Genomic DNA, 19,376 nt, shown 5'->3' with positions numbered 1-19,376 from the left:
GTCATCCAGCCTCTGTTTGAAGACCTCCAGGGAAGGAGACTCCACTACACTCCGAGGGAGTTTGTTCCAGTGTCGAACAGCCCTTATTGTCAGGAAGTTCTTCCTAATGTTGAGGTGGAATCTCTTTTCCTATAGCTTGCATCCATTGCTCCGGGTCCTGTTCTCTGGAGCAGCAGAAAACAAACACGCCTCCTCCTCTAACATAGCGGCTGGGAAGTGCGCCTGAGGTAGGGGGATAGGAAATGGAAGAAAACCATAGCCCCTCCCCCATTGCAGACGGAAGGTATGGGAAGCTCGAGGTGAAAAACAGGGTCCTGCCCAGTTCACATTATAATGTGAAAATGTTTAACAAGCACATAACCCTCAGGAAAGGTTTCAGCCTTATCCAAGCAACAACGGAGCGAACAACGCTCCCCCTCGGTTGCCCAGAAAGTGAAAGGACCACTGAAAGGAAATGGGGGAAAATTGCAGTGCTGCATCATGGGAAATTTGCAACCCAGGGGGTTTGCGGTGGTGTACCAGAGCAGAAGCAAAGTTGTATTCCACATCAGACCAATTTGGAGTGAAATCGAAGTAAGCTTGGAAGCAAATTCTGCGAATTCACTTTTTTCCCGAATTCATCAAAATGAGGAGTCACTTTGGAATCACCGTGGAAGCCCCACGGAAGGAGAGCCCATAGAAAGGAATTGTGTCTGATAACACATTCATGTTATGACCTGAATTTGCATCGTGGACCCGCAGTCACATCAGATCTGAGCCGCAAAAACCTCCAAAAACCTCAGTGTGATAAACGCCACAGACTTTTGGTGTTGTGTTGCAGCAGTGTGTCTGCAGTAATCAATGCAACCAAGCTTGAACTTGGAAACAAAGGGATGGTGCTCTAGCTAATCCTACTGCGGACACATGTGCCTGCTTGCAACAGGCAAGGTAAAGAGCAGCTTCCCCCAGTGTCCCTTATTGAGCATGTGTGAAAAGCAAACAGAAAGAAAAGGAGAAAGCATATAAGCTTGCAAATAAGCTACCTCCCCTCCTCCCACCTCAGCATATTTGGCACCAAAAAAGAAATAATAAGGAAAGTGGAGGTCTGAGAAAGAAAGAAAAAAGTAATCCCTTAATGCGATGGTTCTCAACCTGTGGATTGCAACCCCTTTGGGGGTCGAATGACCTTTCACAGGGGTTGCCTAAGACCATCAGAAAACACATATTTCTGATGGTCTTTGGAGACACCGTGCCTCTATCCAGGGGTCACCACAAAATGAGAAACTGTGTTCAAAGGTCACAGCATTAGGAAGGTTGAGAACCATTGCCTTAATGTGTTTTGGAAGAAGCTTTCAGGTGGTCTCCGGAATGTTGTTTTTGCTTACTTTGGACTTTATCACACGAGGCCAGGTTCGAATCTTGCTGCAGCCATGAAAACACATTTGATGATCCTGGGTAAGTCATGCTCTTTCAGTATCAGAGGATGGCAATGGCAAACCCCTTCTGAATGGCAAACCCCTTCTGAAGAAACCTGTCAAGAAAACCCCATGATAGGTTTGCCTTAGGGTCTCCATAAGTTGGAAACAACTTGAAGGCACACAACAACAAACAACAAAAAAGCAGTATCTATGGCCATACCTTATCGCACGACACTGTGTCTGTCCAATTGCTAGTCTGTATTCCATCCATTGCTGGAGTGCTTGTTCTCATTGGTGAGAAAACCTGTCAACGCTTCCCAACTGTGCTGCTTTTCAACGATTGATTTAGGTGTGATAAGTTCTGCCCAAAGCAGTTCTGATATGTAGGGAGTCACGTGGTATGAGGGGGTGTGTGATTCTGCTCCTCTCCCTCACTTCCCACTCCCCATTGCTATTCCCAAGCATTTTCTCATCCCTGTCCCATCCTTCCCACCCAGTGGCAGGAAAGACTTTCACACATTTGTGAATTTCATTTGTGCAATTACTTTCACTTGGGTCATGGATGGGATAAGGATGGGGGAGCCATCCTGTCCCTATCCCGTCCCCCTTGTGATAGTCTCATAGTGCAGAACAGAACTAGAACTATGGCAATTTGGAAGACCTGTCTGATAATGACTGCCCCCAGCCCAGTATGTTTGAGTTTCCTAAACAAAAGTCATTTGGGCACTTTATGAGCTTGATATGATATAGTCCTTAGACAAATCTTATCTGATCTGGGCTGCATCTATGCTACAGAAATAATCTGTTTTGACAGCCCTTCAATTGCCATGGCTCAGTGTTTCTGGGGACTGTAGTGCCACAACAAACTACAGTTCCCAGAATTCCATAGCATTCAGTCATGGCAGCTGAAGTGAGGTGAAACCAGATTATTTCTGTAGTGCGGATGCAGTCCTGGTTGCTTCATTTCACATGTGCATATTGTTCCTTTTGAATAAAAAGTTGAAATATGTTCAACTGTTCTTTTTGTGATGCAGGAACCTATCTCTATTCTTTCCATGCTATTTCATCATCTGGTTCCAAATTTTCTGTTAAAGAAGCAATGCCCAGGAACACATCTGCTATGTTGACTGAAGTATAATTGTAATAAGGGAGAACAAGGGCATCAAAAGTGCCACTTATCACCTGGCCAGTAGACTACATACCAAGCAAATAGGTGAACTGGCTACAGGTTTCCTTATGATACTGAGATGTACTTTTCATATTGTAATAATGATTTCTGAATTTGCATCTCTGGATATATTGGCAAATGCAAGTCTGTCTACCCTGTTCTCTATTTGGGTGATGCATTTCCTCCTTTGATTTACTTATTTGTTCAACAACATCAATGGTAATCCTAACAGGTATACTTTGAAGGAGTAGACTTTAGGTTTTGTAGACCCAGCTTGAAATATAAGATCCATTTTGGATGCTTCAGAAAAAGCTGTGCCTGTGACTATTTCCTTCTACTTTTCTCACTTCCATGGGTCTTTCACAGAAGAATATCCCTGAGGACTCCATTCATAATTTCATCACCTTAAGGCACTTTATAAACAATACCCCAGAAAAGCACCCCCAGCTAAGTCAGTGTATCAATCAGACAAAATACAGAACTAATGATACCTGGCAGCTATATTTGCACCCTGCTGATAAGAACCAGCATCTTCCCACTGGGTGTTCAACAACAAAGTTACTCCTGCAGCATACCCCAAAAATCACACTGTGCTTTCATTTTCTTCTTTCTATATTATCTCCAGGCACCAAAAGAAACTGAGCAACCTTAAATATGGAAGTTTGCACCCAACTAAACAACAAGAAAGTGAAGCAGCATGTTTTTGCCAAGGCTTTAGCAGCCAGAGAGCCTCTCCAAAAGTAGGATTGCCAGATCTCAGGGCCTGGCTTGAATCTCCAGCTATCATGCATTATCACCAGACAGGAGACAAATGTGCAAATTGTCCACTTTTCGTACCTCAGCTACAGGCAACATGAAAAGTAGACCAGAGCACTCTGGAACAACACTGGACAGTTTACATGCATGTTTTGCTTTGCTGCCCAGCAAAGTCACTACCACGGGTGCAACTCATCCCCTCTGAGGTCACAATGAGGTGCTCAGCCATGTAATCAATGCTATGTGCCTCATTTTTGACCTCAGAGGCAGCAACATGTGCCAACGGTGCCAGAGCTGGGTGGCACAGTAGGACACATATGTAGACAGCTGTCTTGTATCATTCTGGAGTGCCAGGACAGTGGGAGGAATTTGGGCAGCTTCATGCCAAAAGACTCTGAGTATCCTGCCCAGAATAGGCCCACCTTTTGTTTGTTGTTAACTGCCCTCAAGTCAACTTTGACTTATGGCAACCATGTGGATGAGATATCTCCAAAACGCACTGTCCACTACATCCGAGCTCAGGTCTTGCAGGCCCAGGACCATGTCCTCCCTCATCGAGTCTAAGCAACTGGTGTGTAATCTTCTTCTCTACTGCCTTCCATCTTTCCTAGCATCATTGTCTTTTCGAAGAATTCATTTTTTCTCATCATGTGGCCAAAGTATGACAGCTTCATTTAAGTAATCCTAGCTTCCAGGGATAGTTGGGGCCTGATCTGTTCTAGAATCCATTTGTTTGTCTTCTTTGCCATCCATGATATTCTTATCACTCCATCACCACATATAAAGACCCAGCTTTAGATTCCAGCAAAATAGGAAAACATCACACAACCAAACAATCAGTCTGTTCCTTAGGGAAGCCTTCAAGATCCCAGAGGTTCCTGCATTGGTTGGATTTGGATGAGACGTTAAGAAGGATTAACAGATTAATTCCCCGTGTAGCTTCAAAGTAATTTTCTAGGTAACACTGAGAGTAAATAGACATTTGTTTTCCCTTGCCCTTGATTCTTGCTCAATGTTTGTCACTTTCCTCCCTCTCCTGCCATTATTATGCCCACTCCATCCTATTTTACTCTCTTAAATGTGATCTAACACTTGGTGGAGATAAGAATTTTTAAACCCCTGTTATCTTAACCTGAAGCTATTATTTTCAAGGAGAGTTTGTATTACAAAAATAAAGTCATTTAATTTAGCAGTGTATTTTTAAAAGACTGCATGGGATGATAACAAGGCTGGGTTTTTCAACATGGAATTGCAAATACAGTTTGAGCATCCCTAATCTGGCAATCTGAAAACCTCTAAAACCTGAAACTTTTTGAGCACTGACGTGATAGTTCAAGGCTTCAATTTTGGAATATTTTGGATTTGGATTTTGGAATACAAGTACCACAGAACATACCTGTACTGTATTGGTGAGGCTGGAGAGAGACATGAGGTGAAATTGGAATCCAGAAGTAGTGTATATCTCAAACCCATGCTTCTCGCCATTTCAAAGATCCTTTCATCTCTCTCCAGTCATGCCTCCAGCCCTGCATTTCTTATATCTCTCTCTCCAGCCTTGCAAATATGGTACAGGTATAAACTATGTTACCTGTATTCCAAAATTAAATTAAATTAAAATCCCAACTCCATAACACTTCTGGTCCCAAGCATTTTTGATAAAGAGTACTCAGCCTGTTTATTCTTATCTCTACATATTACTTTAAACAGAACCAGGCTTGGACAGTATAAAACAGCATTGGTAAAAAATACCCCCAAATTTGCCTCTTTTTGGATGGGGATGCAGGCAGCAATTCTCTAATTCTTTGTGCCCCATCCACAATCTCCTCCCCAGGGACTGCCTAGCCACAATATTAATTCTATTTTAGAGAAATTAGAGGTGGGGGAGGCATGTTTCTCTCTGTGGACACTTCTACACTGTAGAAATAATGCAGTTTGACACCACTTTAAGTGCTATAGCACCAACCTATGGAAACCTAGGATTTGTAGTTTTTCAAGGTCTTTAGACTTCTCTGACAATTCCCAGCATTCCTTAGCAATTTTGCAAAGAAAATATAAGATTTCTTCCTTGACTGATGGTAGGCAAGCAGAGATTTCAGTGTCTGGCAGAAACAGAAATTATTTTCCTGAACTGCTTCAGACTGCAGTGAATGCAGGTCTCCTCCAGATAATGTACACATTCAGGGGTCTTCACAGGATTATTGAGTAATGGTAACACTCTTCCTCTGCTCTTCAAATATGTATGAAGTATGTGTGTGCATGCGTGTGCATCTTCATGTGCATGTGTGTTTTTTAATACTGAAGTAGTGAGGCCATCCCTCTGATTGTAAAGAGATAGACAACTTAATTGCTGTATATATTTTGAAACAGCAGTGTTTAATGCATATATCTATATTCATATGTGTTTTGCCTGCTTTGCATTTAGCAGAGGAACATGTCTTTGCATTTATCTTATTTTTACAAGTGCTTGTTGTTTTTTTCCAGGAGACAACATCTGGCTGTTTATTGAATTTATTGCAAAATGATCATTGCATTCGCTATTAATAGGGATCATTTTCCATGAATAAGAAGGTACAATGTGCCAAAGTTGGTTCTTTCAGACAAAGCCTGATTAGCTTCTCACCTCAGGATGAATTTCCCAGAAGGAATAGCTCATAATTAGCTGCGGATATAACTCTGGCAAGGCTGAGGGGAATAAGGTTCAATTTGCATATAAAAGTCATGATGTTTTGAGAAGCTAATTCCAGAAACCTGATTCATGTTGAGTGGGAGGTCAAGCCATCTGCCTGGTCTATGGAGATCTATGGAATCTCCATTGACAATGCAATCCTATTAGTGTGTGTGTGTGTGTGTGTGTGTGTGTGTGGCAAAACTGCTTCTAAGTATTCCCTGCCTAAGAAAACCCTATGAAACTCATAGGGTCACCAAAAATCAACAGGTGACTTGAAGGCATGTGCATACAAACACACACACACACACACACACACAGCAAAACAAATTTTAACTCTCCCTAGAAGCCAATATGACTAAACTGAGACTGTCGTACTTTGGACATGAGAAGACAAGACTCATTAGAAAAGACAATAATGGTTGGTAAGGTAAAAGGCCATAGGAAAAGAAGAAGAATGCATTACAGGTGGATAGACTCAACGAAGGAAGCCACAGCTCTGAATCTGCAAGACCTGAGCCAGGGCTGTTGAAAATGGAATGACTTGGAGGTCTCTCATTCATAGGGTTGCCATAAGTTTAGGTTGGTTTGGTGGCAGTTAAAAACAACAACAAAGGCTAGTGCAGAAATGTGTTATATCTGGAAAAAAGTGAGACATTTATTGCAAACAATTTTGTATTGGGCAACATTTTACAGTTGATTTAAGAAGCTTAAATCCAAAGAGAAGCAAAATGAACTATCTCAAGGAGCTGATGGCTGAGGTTCTCTGGCACACCTTGGATAAGTTCCTTTTTGGATCTTCTCCTAGAATCCCCCAGCCAGAATGGCCACTAGCCACAACCATAGAATTATAGAGTTGGAAGAGATCCCAAAAGACTTCCAGTCCAATTCCCTGTCATGTAGGAAGACATGATCCAAGCACTCCCAACAGGTGACTATCCAATCTCTTTTTTAAAACCTCCAAAAAGAAGGAGAAGCCACCACACTCCAAAGCAGCGCATTCCACTGTTGAACAGCTCTTGGGGGATTGGGAGAGCTAGTGTGTTTGCCAGTTCTTGATAGCTCCATGCAGGAAATGTGATCGTAGCAGGCAGAAATATAAATTAGTATTTAGAGCATGCCTCCCTGTGTAAGTAAAGGGTTTGTTTTGGTTTCTTGCCTGTCTTACTGTCAACAGTAAACACATACAATAAAAGGAACCGACAACCACAGTCGGTGTGTGGAGGAGGATCCTGCTGACAGGTAGCACAGTTCCCTTTCAAGCAATACCAAAGTCGTTCGGAAGGTAAACAAGGAAGATGCAGAACCACACAGGGAGAATCACAATGAGAATAGTAGGCATTGCCCCAGGTTAAAAAGCTGGTTGGTTTCTACAGTCAACAGTGTTGCTGTGACACATATCCCCAACATTTCACAGATGAAAACCAGGACATGTGTGGGCAAGCAACATCAGAGTGTAGTGAGGATGGCAAAAGGGTGAGGAGTGGGAAAGAACACACAAGCTAGGAGAGGCTGCAGCAGTTTTCTTTTGCCCAAGCCAACTGGGAAGGGCAAGAATCTGTCCACTCCACTCCCCCTCCGAATTAATTGAGTGGAAACTGCTTTTGAATTATGAACACAGTTTGTAGCAGCTGATGTAAGCTGAGGATGAATAGGAAAGGGGGAAGAGGATTGGTTAAAAAGCACATCAATAAGTGGGAATACAGATAATTAATTGGGACTGCCTTTGTGAAATTGATGCAGTGTTCCAACTCACAATCTGATTTGATGGTTATTAATGTGTTTTGCTTTTGGACATTTTCACATGGCCAAAAGTGATGGGAGCATAGCAGGATGCGGCCATTACTATCTTGCAATTGCACAAAGATTATCAGATGACGCTGTGCAAAGTCGCCATAATTGCATCATTATCCTATGAATAAAGAGTAATTCTAGTGCTGTTTTTCATTCATGGGACAATGGAATATTGTCTAGAAGTATTTAAAGTTATGTTTTAATATTTCTTTTTTTATGCTTAGATTGTACATCATAGGCAGGTTTTTAACTGTATTTTGTATATTTATTATGTAAAGTGCTATGTAAATGTACAGGACTATTAAATAAAATTTACTACTACTACTACTACTAATAATAATAATAATAACAGGAGAGTATGGTTATATAATCCTTTCTAAACTGTACCACATATGGGTCATATTTGTGTCTCTGGGTATTTTTGGACTTTATTTCCTGTGGGAACCCCCCACCATCACCATTGGCTATGTTGGCTAGGGCTGATGGGAGCTGCAATACAACAGCATCTGGAGGGTTGCATTTTGCTCATCCTGTCTGTAGTACTTTGGTTTATAGGTCTGTGGTGGTCAAATAGTTCTTCTCATCTAATTTAGAGTGCAGCTGATAACTGATAACTTTCCATAAAGACTTTTCGAGTGAAGATCAGCTATAAAAGTAGTTTGCACTCAGTTAACACAGGGAGGATGGGGGGGGGGGGCATTGAAGGGTATAGAATCTTGCCCCTGCCCAGTAGACTTAGACAAAAGCAAACTGCTGCAGCCCTTCCTAGTTTGTATATTCTTCCTCATTGGTAATATTTGCCATGTTGACCACATGCTAGTGTTTTCTGGCACATGTCAGGCAGGTAATGTTGCACCTGTCCTGATTTCCTTCTCTGAAATGTTGGAGGGTATGATACAGCCATCACCTGCTTCATTTCTATCTTTTCCTGTATTCAATTCTCTTTGCTGTTGACTTATGAAGATAAAACAAATGCATATCTAAATCTGTTTTTCTACCCCATGAAGCATTTATAATGTCTTTTTAGCAGATCGTTATGGATTTGGGTTGTTTCCATAAGTAACGACTGTTGTTTGTTTGATGCCCCACATTTTGTGACATGAATGCCATGCTCATTGGTCCATGGGTGGGCTGAGAGCATGAGAGAAATGAAAACAAATTTAACATTCTGTTTAGGCTTCCTGTAGCCTTGGAGCTCAATGGGTGGCAGTAAAAACTAAGCGGCATGCACGCTGCAGAAATAATCCAGTTTGACACCACTTTAACTGCCATGGCTCAATGCTGTAGAATTTTGGGAATGGTAGCTTGTTGTGGCACCAGAGCAAAGCTCTAGTGCCTAACAAAACTACAGCTCCCAGGATTCTGTATGATGGAGTCATGGCAGTTAAAGAGGTATCAAACCAGATTATTTCTGCAGTGTATATCCAGCCTTGGTTAATCAAGTGATTACTTCTTGAGCTTAGTGTTGGTTGTGCCCTGAGATGATGTCTTTCCTCTCAGATAGTCTGAAGAAGTAGACTGAAGTCTATGAAAGCTCAAGCTGCCAATTTCTTTCTTTCAGTTAGTCTCAAAGGTGCTACAAGATCTCTATATGTACTGATTCCACACACTAACATGGCTATACCTTTGGCTTCATTCCCACCTACAAAAACAAACAAACAAACAAACAAACAAAAACACTTTGAGATCTGAATCGATGGATGGATTCAACAGCAGAGCATGGTTCCCACCACATTTACCCGATTGCATTTTTCCCTGTAAAATAACCCACTTGTGGTTTACATTCATGAATGAATTGGTTCAAAGTGGACCTGCTCCAGCTGACCGAAGGGTAAATTTAAATCGATTCCGATCTGCATCTGGTTCACACTTGCGCAGAAAAGATGTGGAAAACATCAACATCAAAAAGACGCAGGTTAAATCAGTCTAGTGTATAGCTCCTCTCTCCGAATCGCTTCAGCGAATCACTTCAAGTAGGAACCAGGGTCATTTGAACCAGTTCAAACTGATTTGGGATCCGGTTTAAAAGGTAGTGGGAATCAGGCCTTTGACTTTTACCACTATGGCTGAGGGTTATCAAGCACCATGAGGGCTGGCTGGGTGGAAACTAGGTCTTGCTAGGGTTGTAAGATTCCAGCTCCAATGGGAAGGGTGCATATGAACCCATGCTCCAGCTGACCTGTGGTCAGCTGCACACAAGCCTTCAGCTTCATATATTCGTTGAAATTGCCATCACATGCCCTTACTCTCATTTGCCCTCATTTGTCCTAGTGTCTCCACTATAAAATATATCTGTTGGGTCAACCTTGTGCCAACATACTGCATAATTGGATATAATGCTAGAGTTCTAGAGTCTCAAAAAGCCTTCTGCCACAGCTGACACCAGATTTCTAGACCCCTTTTAATTGTTGTTTTAGCCTGGTACTGACAGGAGGGCTTGGCCTGAAAGGTTGTGCTTTCTGACCCAAGCATTTTAAATTTCTTCACAATGCAACATCTAGATGCCTAGAGAGACCTTTTTCCCCTCTAGATGTGGGTAAGTGCAACCATTTGGGGGGGGGGGGTGTTGATAACTATGGGCCCAAAAAGAGAGGTCAAAATAAAGCTGCTTTGGGTCACTTTGAAGGTATGCTGCTTAAATGCTGCATGCGTCCTAAGAGGCCAGAAGCTGCGCCAAAGCCACGGTCCAGCCCTAAGGACTAGAGCGCAGCTTTGGCACAACTTCTGGCCTTTTAAGATGCGTGCGTCATTTAAACAGCATACCTCCAAAGTGACCCGCAAGAGGTTTATTTTGGCCTTTCTATTCGGGCCCAAGGTTTCTACCAGGATTCACCCCAGATTATTTTCAAGGTGGTCTGTGTTTCTCCAGCCTTCCTTTGCCATCCTCCCATTAATGATGCTGCTGGGGGAAAAACAGCTATAAAGAATATGAAGAGGAAAAGTGGGAGCTGGATAGTCATAAAAAGTCTTGGTAAAAAGAAGCTTCCCTGTCACAAGTTTTGTTCACTGAGGTATGCCTGCATTTGCACTTTCTTTGGCTGAAATCCTGGATGCGTTTAGCTGAGTCCCAGTTGAACAGAGAAGCAGAGGGTTAATGTTCTGAGGCTGAAGTTTCTTCCGTACCAAAAGAATTCCTGCAATGAGACATGGAGAAGATTCAGTACAGCCCTCATTACAATTACACTCTTACCTCGGGTTATGAATGCGCCGGGATACGAAATTTTCGGGTTACGAAAAAAAAAAATATTTCCGGGTTACGAAGGTTATTCCGGGTTACGAATAACCTTTTGGTGCTTTTCGGCGCTATTTCGCACCAAATCGCGGCTTCTCTCCATTAGCGCCTATGGCTTTCTCGGCTTACGAAGACTTCCGGGTTACGAAAATGGCGGCGGAACGGATTAATTTCGTAACCCGAGGTAAGAGTGTAATTTCAGATATCAATAAAGCTTATTGGAGGCCAGTCAGATAGCTCCTCTTGTTTTTGCAAATAGCAGGGGCAATGCATTGTGTTATATAAAAGGCAATTATGTACATTAGCAATCCTAGCAGAAGGATGGTACATAAATTTACAGCTGCCCAGCCCCTCAGCCCCCAATGGGTGAAATTTTGGAGCCCCCTTCACAAGTGCCTTTGATAGCTGTTTTTCTTTGCAGGTTGAGAAGCTGCGCTATAATTTTGTATGAAATTCAAGATCAGTATGTCTATAATATCTTATGAATAATTTACATCAACAGCCTTTCTGTGGCAGAAGACTAAACTAATTAGGACCTGAAGGAATTTCCATGTGTTTAAGCCACATTATATCTTCAAGGTTTTACCAGTTCAAAGTCACCGAGTCTAACTTCGGGCTTCTTATGTGTTAATGGCATCGGGAAAAACAAGTTCCGTGCCCTTGTTTTAGCCTGAGATGAGGAACAACTAATGAGTAGGGACAGCGTGGGCAGTTTGTGCATGGGCTTATCAACACAATGTGTAAGAATCTGCAAGCTTGGCTGGAACAACAGCTTTTTGAAACTAACTTTCCATCCATCCTTTTCTTCTCTTTCACACAAAAGGTGCTACTGGACTACCATAATGTGTTGGACATAGGGCCATGCTGGAAAAGCACCTGGAAGCTGTGAAAATTGCAAAAAAACTATTGCTGGGGTGTTGGTGGGAGTTGGACACAGGGAATATGCTAGACCGGTGATTCTCGGCTTGTGGTCCATGGAACCCCAGGGGGCTGCGATGTTCTCACAGTGGGTATGTGAAGGCTTGAAGGCTACTCAGCTCATTTTCTCTGCACTGTAGCACATGTCAGGAGCCAAGGCAAAGGCTGGCTGGCTGGGCCTGCATGTTGCCATTCAAACTTCTCCAGCTGCAAACTGGCAGGAAGAAACAGGAGAAAAATCTTTCCTCCCCTCCAGCACCCCCGAGGGAAGGTTTAACAGATGTCAAATGGTTCAGTGTTCAGGAATAACAACAACAACAACAACAACAATAATGGTGTGCTGCAAATACATATATGTATTTAAGGGGATCCTTGGTTAAGAAAAGGTTAAGAACCAGTGTGCTAGACAAACAGAATGAATTATACTGGTCGTCAGTTTATTTTTAGGCTCAGTTCAAGGTGCTTGGTTTAAAACCTTAAAGGTTTGAGGCCTAGGTACCTTACAGATCATCTCTCTTATACCTGTTTCTCCCATCAGACACCATTCATCACCAGCTCCATATTCCTTTTGGGTGGTGACACGAAGTTTCTAAAACAGGGTTGAGCAACTGTGGGAGACTAAAGGGCCACGTTAGCCCCCTAAGAGTCCTCGGAAGGCTGCACCTCCCCCTGGACTATCCACCACTAAGAAAACAATAGCTGGAATCCTATTGGGGTGTTGCATGCTCATAAGTAAACGTGAGTTGGTGGGGAACAGAATTCCAAAGATGCACAATGGAGGCTACTATATGTGGCTTTTAAGCCACAGTTCCCACAGGAAGGAAGCGCCATTGGCAATGCCGATCGCATGACACCACTTCCCTCCTGTTGCTGTCTTGTCCCTGCCCCGTTCCTTTTCCTTCATGGGGGAAACCCATGAATGAATTGCCAGTTGCACAGTGCCATGCGTGTGAAATGACATTCCTGGGACATTCACATGATTGGCAGTCATGTGGTCTCACTGTCCCCCTTCCCCTCCTCCTTTTCATTTTTAAAATTATTCTCCCCCCTTCTTTGCAGCTCTGAAGCCTTGAAATTTTGATTTTTTTTAAAAAAAGCTTAAATTGGGTCTGCAGAGCTCCGTAATTGTGCAAAAGCAGTTGATTTAAACAACAACAACAACAACTAAAGGCATGCTGGGTAAGACATAAGGGAGGGAGGCAGGGGTTAAGGGAGATGACAGGAAGGGAGCGTTATGGCAGCAGCGGTCCCATTAGTGCAAATGAAAGGAGTGCAGTATTGCCTGCTTCAAAACCAATATATTTGCCATTTGATTTTGGCTTGCAGGATTGCAGTGCAAAAGGGGCTGGTGTGATAATATCCAACATCTGTATCCAGTAGAGGGCTGTTGTTAAATAACTACATGGCAGAGTTGGAAAAAAAAGACCCATGTGCAATGGGACCAAAGTGCATTTGGATTGATGTGCTAAGGTCATGAATATGCAATGGTTCACAATGCACATTGAGCATCCCTGATGTTCTCTGGGCATTATTACTGGTGTCCTATTAGGGACATTTACAATTCAGTAACCAGGTTTCTTTGCACCTCTGCTACTTAGTTCAGTGCATAAAAATGTACACTGAGTGAAAGGTGATGCCCATTTCCCCTCATTTTTATTTTTATTTGTATCATTCACCTAATTTGTACAACTTTTCCCTACTGGCTAAATCGTGTGTGTGTGTGTGTGTGTGTGTGTGTGTTTATACATTCAGTTGTGCACATTGACGCATTCACATTTTAAACCAGGCCCATTATTTAGTGTACACTTTAAATTTCAGACAAAAAAGGTGGAGTGCTGAAAGTAAGGTACTCAGTCTTTCAAAATAGGTCTCAGAAGGTGCAAAAATCCTATTTACATTGAAATTGTCACTTCTAATGAAATTTCTCTGTATTCTTAGCATACGAATGCACACAGACTGACATCCTACTTGGTGGTGAGCAGCTTCAATCTCTGCAGGTGGCGTTATGTGTTAATGGCAATCAATGGCCACTTTATGCATCTGAACTTGCACCTCAAATGGGCAATTAAATGCACAGCCACATGCCTATATGCATCTGTGTACACCGTACACCAATATGGAATGTGCCTCAATGCACAGTGGTGCTGCATGTGCAACTCTACTGCCACAACCTTAAACTGAATGTGGACTTTATGTGGCTGAGATCCTGCATTCATCTATCTCCCAATCTAACCCCCTTAAAATGCACCAAAGATAGTTCTGTGGTACTGACAAGTAAAGTTCTGAAAGATGATGCATTCAGCCTGCTTCTGAGGCTCTTCAGTGCACCACTGATTGATGGTGGGAGGGGGTTGTATGCATCATTCTTCAGCATCCCACTTTCTAGTAAGACAGAAATCCATCCCTCAGTGCAGCTGGCGGGATTTTAAGCCAGCACAATGAAGTGATTTGAGTAATGAACTATGACTCAAGAGACCAGGATTCAATTCTTAGTTCTGCCATGAAAACCCATTGGGTGACCTTAGGCAAGTGAGTCTCACACTCTCACTCCCAGAAAACCATGCGATAGGTTCTTCACCATAGGATCACCATAAATCGGAAATGATTTGAAGGTACACAACAACAGCTATGAAGACATAGACATAGCTTACGACAATGTCTCCGACTAAGAACATATCATTCTGTATTGGACTAAAATGTCCAGTTGGAACCACAGGGGAACTTAACACCTACATAAGGCACCAATAGAACCCCAGCCATAATGCATAAGTGTTTCTATATAAAAATTTGGATGAACATGGCTGCTTGGATTTTTTTCAATTTTCCTTGTGGGCTGTGACTACAGGGACTGTCATGATGACTTCTCACACTTGAAGTCTTCCCACTATGCCCTGTGCACGTTTCAATTTGCAAATGCTACTGGCATATCATTTTGTGTCAAGCGAAATAGTTGGCAGTATATATGATATTATATCCTACTAATTAGTAGGTCAAAAATGGCAGCAGCTAAGAAATGTCAGGAAGGACTTAAAGGATTGGTGGGGCCAGGGAGGAGGAAAGAGGAAAGAGAGCATCCTTTCTTTGATTGGGGCTTTTTCAATAATATCATAACATTCTCCCTGGATATTTTACACATCAAAGCAAGGAGTGGAAATAGATGGACGTGAAAAAAGGGCAGCTGCTGCCAAGCTAAATAAAAGCCTTTCATTAAACATGAAGGGCAATGGGAGCTGCTGGAAAGTTGGATGTGAGAGCTAACTTGGAGCGTGAGCTGATCTTCTCTTGCCTTCTTGGTCCCCCGAGGGAAAATACAGCTGCAAAATTCACTTGATCTTTAGGGAACAGGGAAGAAATGTGGCCACACACCAGCAAAGAAAATCACAGTCGAGGGGCAAGGCAGGATGTAGGGAATATAACCAGATTAAAGGGAAAGCAAAGGGCAAGCCAACCAGGGATGGAGCAGAAGCAGCAAAGGTTGTGAGAGGGGCAAGTCATTATTATTATTATTGGCTGACATTCAGTACTGTAGGTATGGATTCATAACCTAGAGTTATGGATCTGTAACTCATCTGTATTCAGTACAGCTACATAAATGACACCTCAGACCACTTTAAGAACCAGCAGCTGGATTGGGTGAAGAACATCTGTGCAACTTCTTATCAAGGCACAAGAAGGATGAGGTTATCATTCACCTCCCACCAGCAAGTGAGGCTGTGACACTCAAAAACAGAATGTCTATCACACATCCTTATCACAGCCTCAGTCGCTGGCAGGAGTGAGCTTGTCATCTTTCTTGCATCCCAAAAGGAAACTGAACAGACTTCCTACAATTGGTGTGGCTGCTGGCTCTGAGGCCAGGTTGTGTGTGTGTGTGTGGGTGGGTGGGCCAAGAGAGCCTGTGTAAAATATCAAAAATTAATATTATCATTATCATTATTGCAACTTATTAATTCATTTATACCTCACCTTTCCTCCAATACTGAGACTCAAGAAGTGTTGTTGTCGTTGTGTGTCTTCAAGTTGTTTCCAACTTATGGAGACCCTATCATAGGTTTTCTTGGCAAGATTGGTTCAGAGGTGGTTTCCCACTGCCTTCACCTGAGGCTGAGAACACGTGACTTGCCTAAGGTCACCCAGTGGGTTCTATGGCCAAGTGGGGAATTGAACACTGGTCTCCAGCATCACAATCCCACACTCAAAACATTACACCAAACTGGCTCTCATGGTGTTTTGCAGAATATTAAAACCAGAACAGATTATAAGCATACAGAGACATCAATAAATATGTATACAAATTTTTGTAATAACCAATTCAAACATCATAGGACTGATACCATGTAAAAATTAATTAAAGAACAGGATATTGAAAATACAAACCAACACACCAATCAAAAACCCACTGATGTCAGTTTCAAAATGCCCTTTGGAATAGGAAAGCTTTTGCTTGATGGAGAGCAAGTAGCGAGCCCTCATAAGTTCCTTAGTGAAGGAGTTGCAAAGTCTGGGAACAGCTATCAAGAAAGACTTCTTTGTTGTACCACCAAACATGCCTGGGAAAGCAGTGGGATTGAGAAAAGTGCTTCATTGAAAGATCTTAGAGCTTGGATAGGTTTATAAAGGGGATATGGTCCTCCAGATACCTTGGCTGTATTGGCATCTATATAGGTCATAATTAGCAGTTTGAATTGTGTCCAGAAATAGACTCACAGTCATTGGAACTGTTACAACAAGGGAGTTGCTCTCTGAAGCCAGAACAGAGAGTGCAGTTTTTTGATCCCAGTTGAATTTTCCGAACACTTCCTATAATAATAATAATAATAATAATAATAATAATAATAATAATAATAGGATTTATTTATATGCCGCCCAATCACTGGGAATCCAGGTGGCTTACAACAGAGGGGATAATAGACGGTTCCCTGCCCTCAGGCTTACAATCTAAAAAGACACGACACAAAAGGAGAAGGGAATGGTGGGAGGGGGATGGGATCAGGTCCAGCATTCTTCTCTCCCTCTGAGGCCTGGACCAAGGCAGATGGACTGGAAGGAGGGCTCTTCTTCTTCAGGCTAGCCCCGATGGAGCTGGGCCAGCCTATTCTCTCCCTCACAGGCCGAAGGATGACAGTTATGGAGGGAGGAGCTTTTATCTTCAGGCTAGCCCTGATGGAGCTGGGCCAGCCTATTCTCTCCCTCACAGGCCGAAAGATGACAGTTATGGAGGGAGGAGCCTCTTTCTTCCGGCTAGCCCTGATGGAGCTGGGCCAGACTAATTCTCTCCCTCACAGGCCGAAAGATGACAGTTAAGGAGGGAGGGCGCTCTATCTTCAGGCTAGCCCTGATGGAGCTGGGCCAACCTATTCTCTCCCTCATAGGCCGAAAGATGACAGTTATGGAGGGAGTACTATTTGACCATCTAGCTCGGGTGCCATAAGTCGGAAATGATTTGAAGGCACACAACAACAACGTGCATGGACCCCTGGAGCTGCCTCTTGTAACATCACCAGGGCCTGCTTTCTGGGATATCACAACAGGTCATCCCTTAGTTGTGGCCCTAAAAATATCAGAGTCTGGCAACCCTACATCTAGTCCACTATTGTCATCTTTTCTAGCCTTGAGTTCTAGGTGTTCCTGGACTACAACTCCCATCAGCTGCAACTATTAAACCAAAACGCCCATCAAAGGTCTGGCAAGAGGTGGATTATAGTCCAGGAACAACTGCAGACCTGAGGTTGGAAAATCTGGCCTGTGCTTTGACTGGTGATGTTTCTCCATGTTCTCATGCAGAGGTCTCCCTGCAAGAGTAAATTGCAAATATGATTTGCTCCACTCCAATCAGCATCTTTTACAAGTTATAACATTTTTGTGAAACCTGGTGAATATTGATCCTAAACTTTGTTATGGTAATGAACTTAATCCTCAATTATTTCAGTGGATCTCCATTATGCTGAGCATGACTAAACATAATATGTTTTAATAGTAATAATGTTTAATCTCTTTTAACTTTTGTACTTCTTTTTTAAACAAAATTATTGTAACCTGCCTTGAATCCTATTGCAGGAGAAAGGTGGGAAATAAATCTTTGAATTAACTAACTAACTAAATAAAGCAACACAGGAAGATTTTGGGAGCCTACCAATATACCAGGAAAAAGGAACTGTGTGGTGGGCAAGGGCTAGTGTCAGCCATCATGGCCTTGAAGTTGGCCTCACTGTAATGTTCGGGACACACCAAAGCGGAGTCAGAGGCCACACATGGCCCATGGATTTCATATTCCCCACCTCTATTATACATACCTACCTAGGTGCAAATCCCATTGAATTCCATGGGCCCTATTTCTGAACAGCTATGTAGATAGAGGTGGAGGTCCAGAACAAAAGATGGACCTGCCAAGAAAAATGTACTTCTGCTTCCCTTCAAACAAGAGGGGGTTTCCAACCAAGTTCTGTATCACAAGAAACTTGAGGATTCTACAGGAAACGTTTTGTTGCTTGAGACTAATATGACAATGTTTTTGGCACTGGGCCTGTTCTCTCATTTTGAAAATGGGACATCTCCTAACTCCTCATCCTTGCCTCCCACGGAAATCTATTCCCTCCCCCACATCTGTGGGGATTATAAATAAAGATAAAGATTGTGAATGGTTTGTTTGTTTGTTTGTTTAATATGAGAGAACACATCTCAAGGAATCTCTTGGTCCTCCAAGGCAATCCTATGGTCAGCTTCCAGTGGAAGTTGATCACAGAGCCATACTGGAGAACCTCAGGATTCTTACAGAGCCTACTGTATATACTCATGTATAAGTCTAGAAATTTAGGTCAAAAATTGACCCAAAAAACCTGTGTCAACTTATCCATGAATCAATGTAAGTACTGTATCTGAACTCTTGTTTAAAAGAAGGAATCATCCCCTGGTGAAAGGCAAGAGTATAATCTGTCCTGGAAGCACCGATCCCCTCTACTCTCCCATCTATCCAGCCTTAGGAGTGAGCACAAAGAAAAATGCTGAAATGTTATAAGTTCTTTGACATTGTTTTGCTTTGCTTCATCCTATAGCTCTTTTGCTATATTGCCCCTACGTTTTACCCTTGACTTATCCATGGGTCATATCAAAATCCATAATTTCAGCCCCAAAACTTGCCCTTGACTTATACATGAGGTCGACTTATAGTCGAGTATATACGGTAGATTAATCAAATCTGTGAATCGTCAGATCCATGAAATGGAAACCAGTGAATGTGTGGGGCTGACTGTAGTATATACATATATTTGCTGTGAGGATGATGGGAGAACTTGCCAAGTCCCACTTTGGGCACATAATAGTTTGGAGAGAATGGGGACCTCCACAACATGTCACAGTTCTCAGGAGAGACCTATCCATGGTCCTGATGCTTCATGACAACCTGCCAGCATCTCTTTCATCCATCTCTTTAAGCAGGCTAGACGGTAC

Source organism: Sceloporus occidentalis, unplaced genomic scaffold (genome assembly GCF_023333645.1).
Source record: "Sceloporus occidentalis isolate IW3139 unplaced genomic scaffold, rSceOcc1.0.p SCAF_4, whole genome shotgun sequence".
Taxonomy (NCBI): Eukaryota; Metazoa; Chordata; class Lepidosauria; order Squamata; family Phrynosomatidae; genus Sceloporus; species Sceloporus occidentalis.
This window is presented reverse-complemented; position numbering follows the sequence as displayed.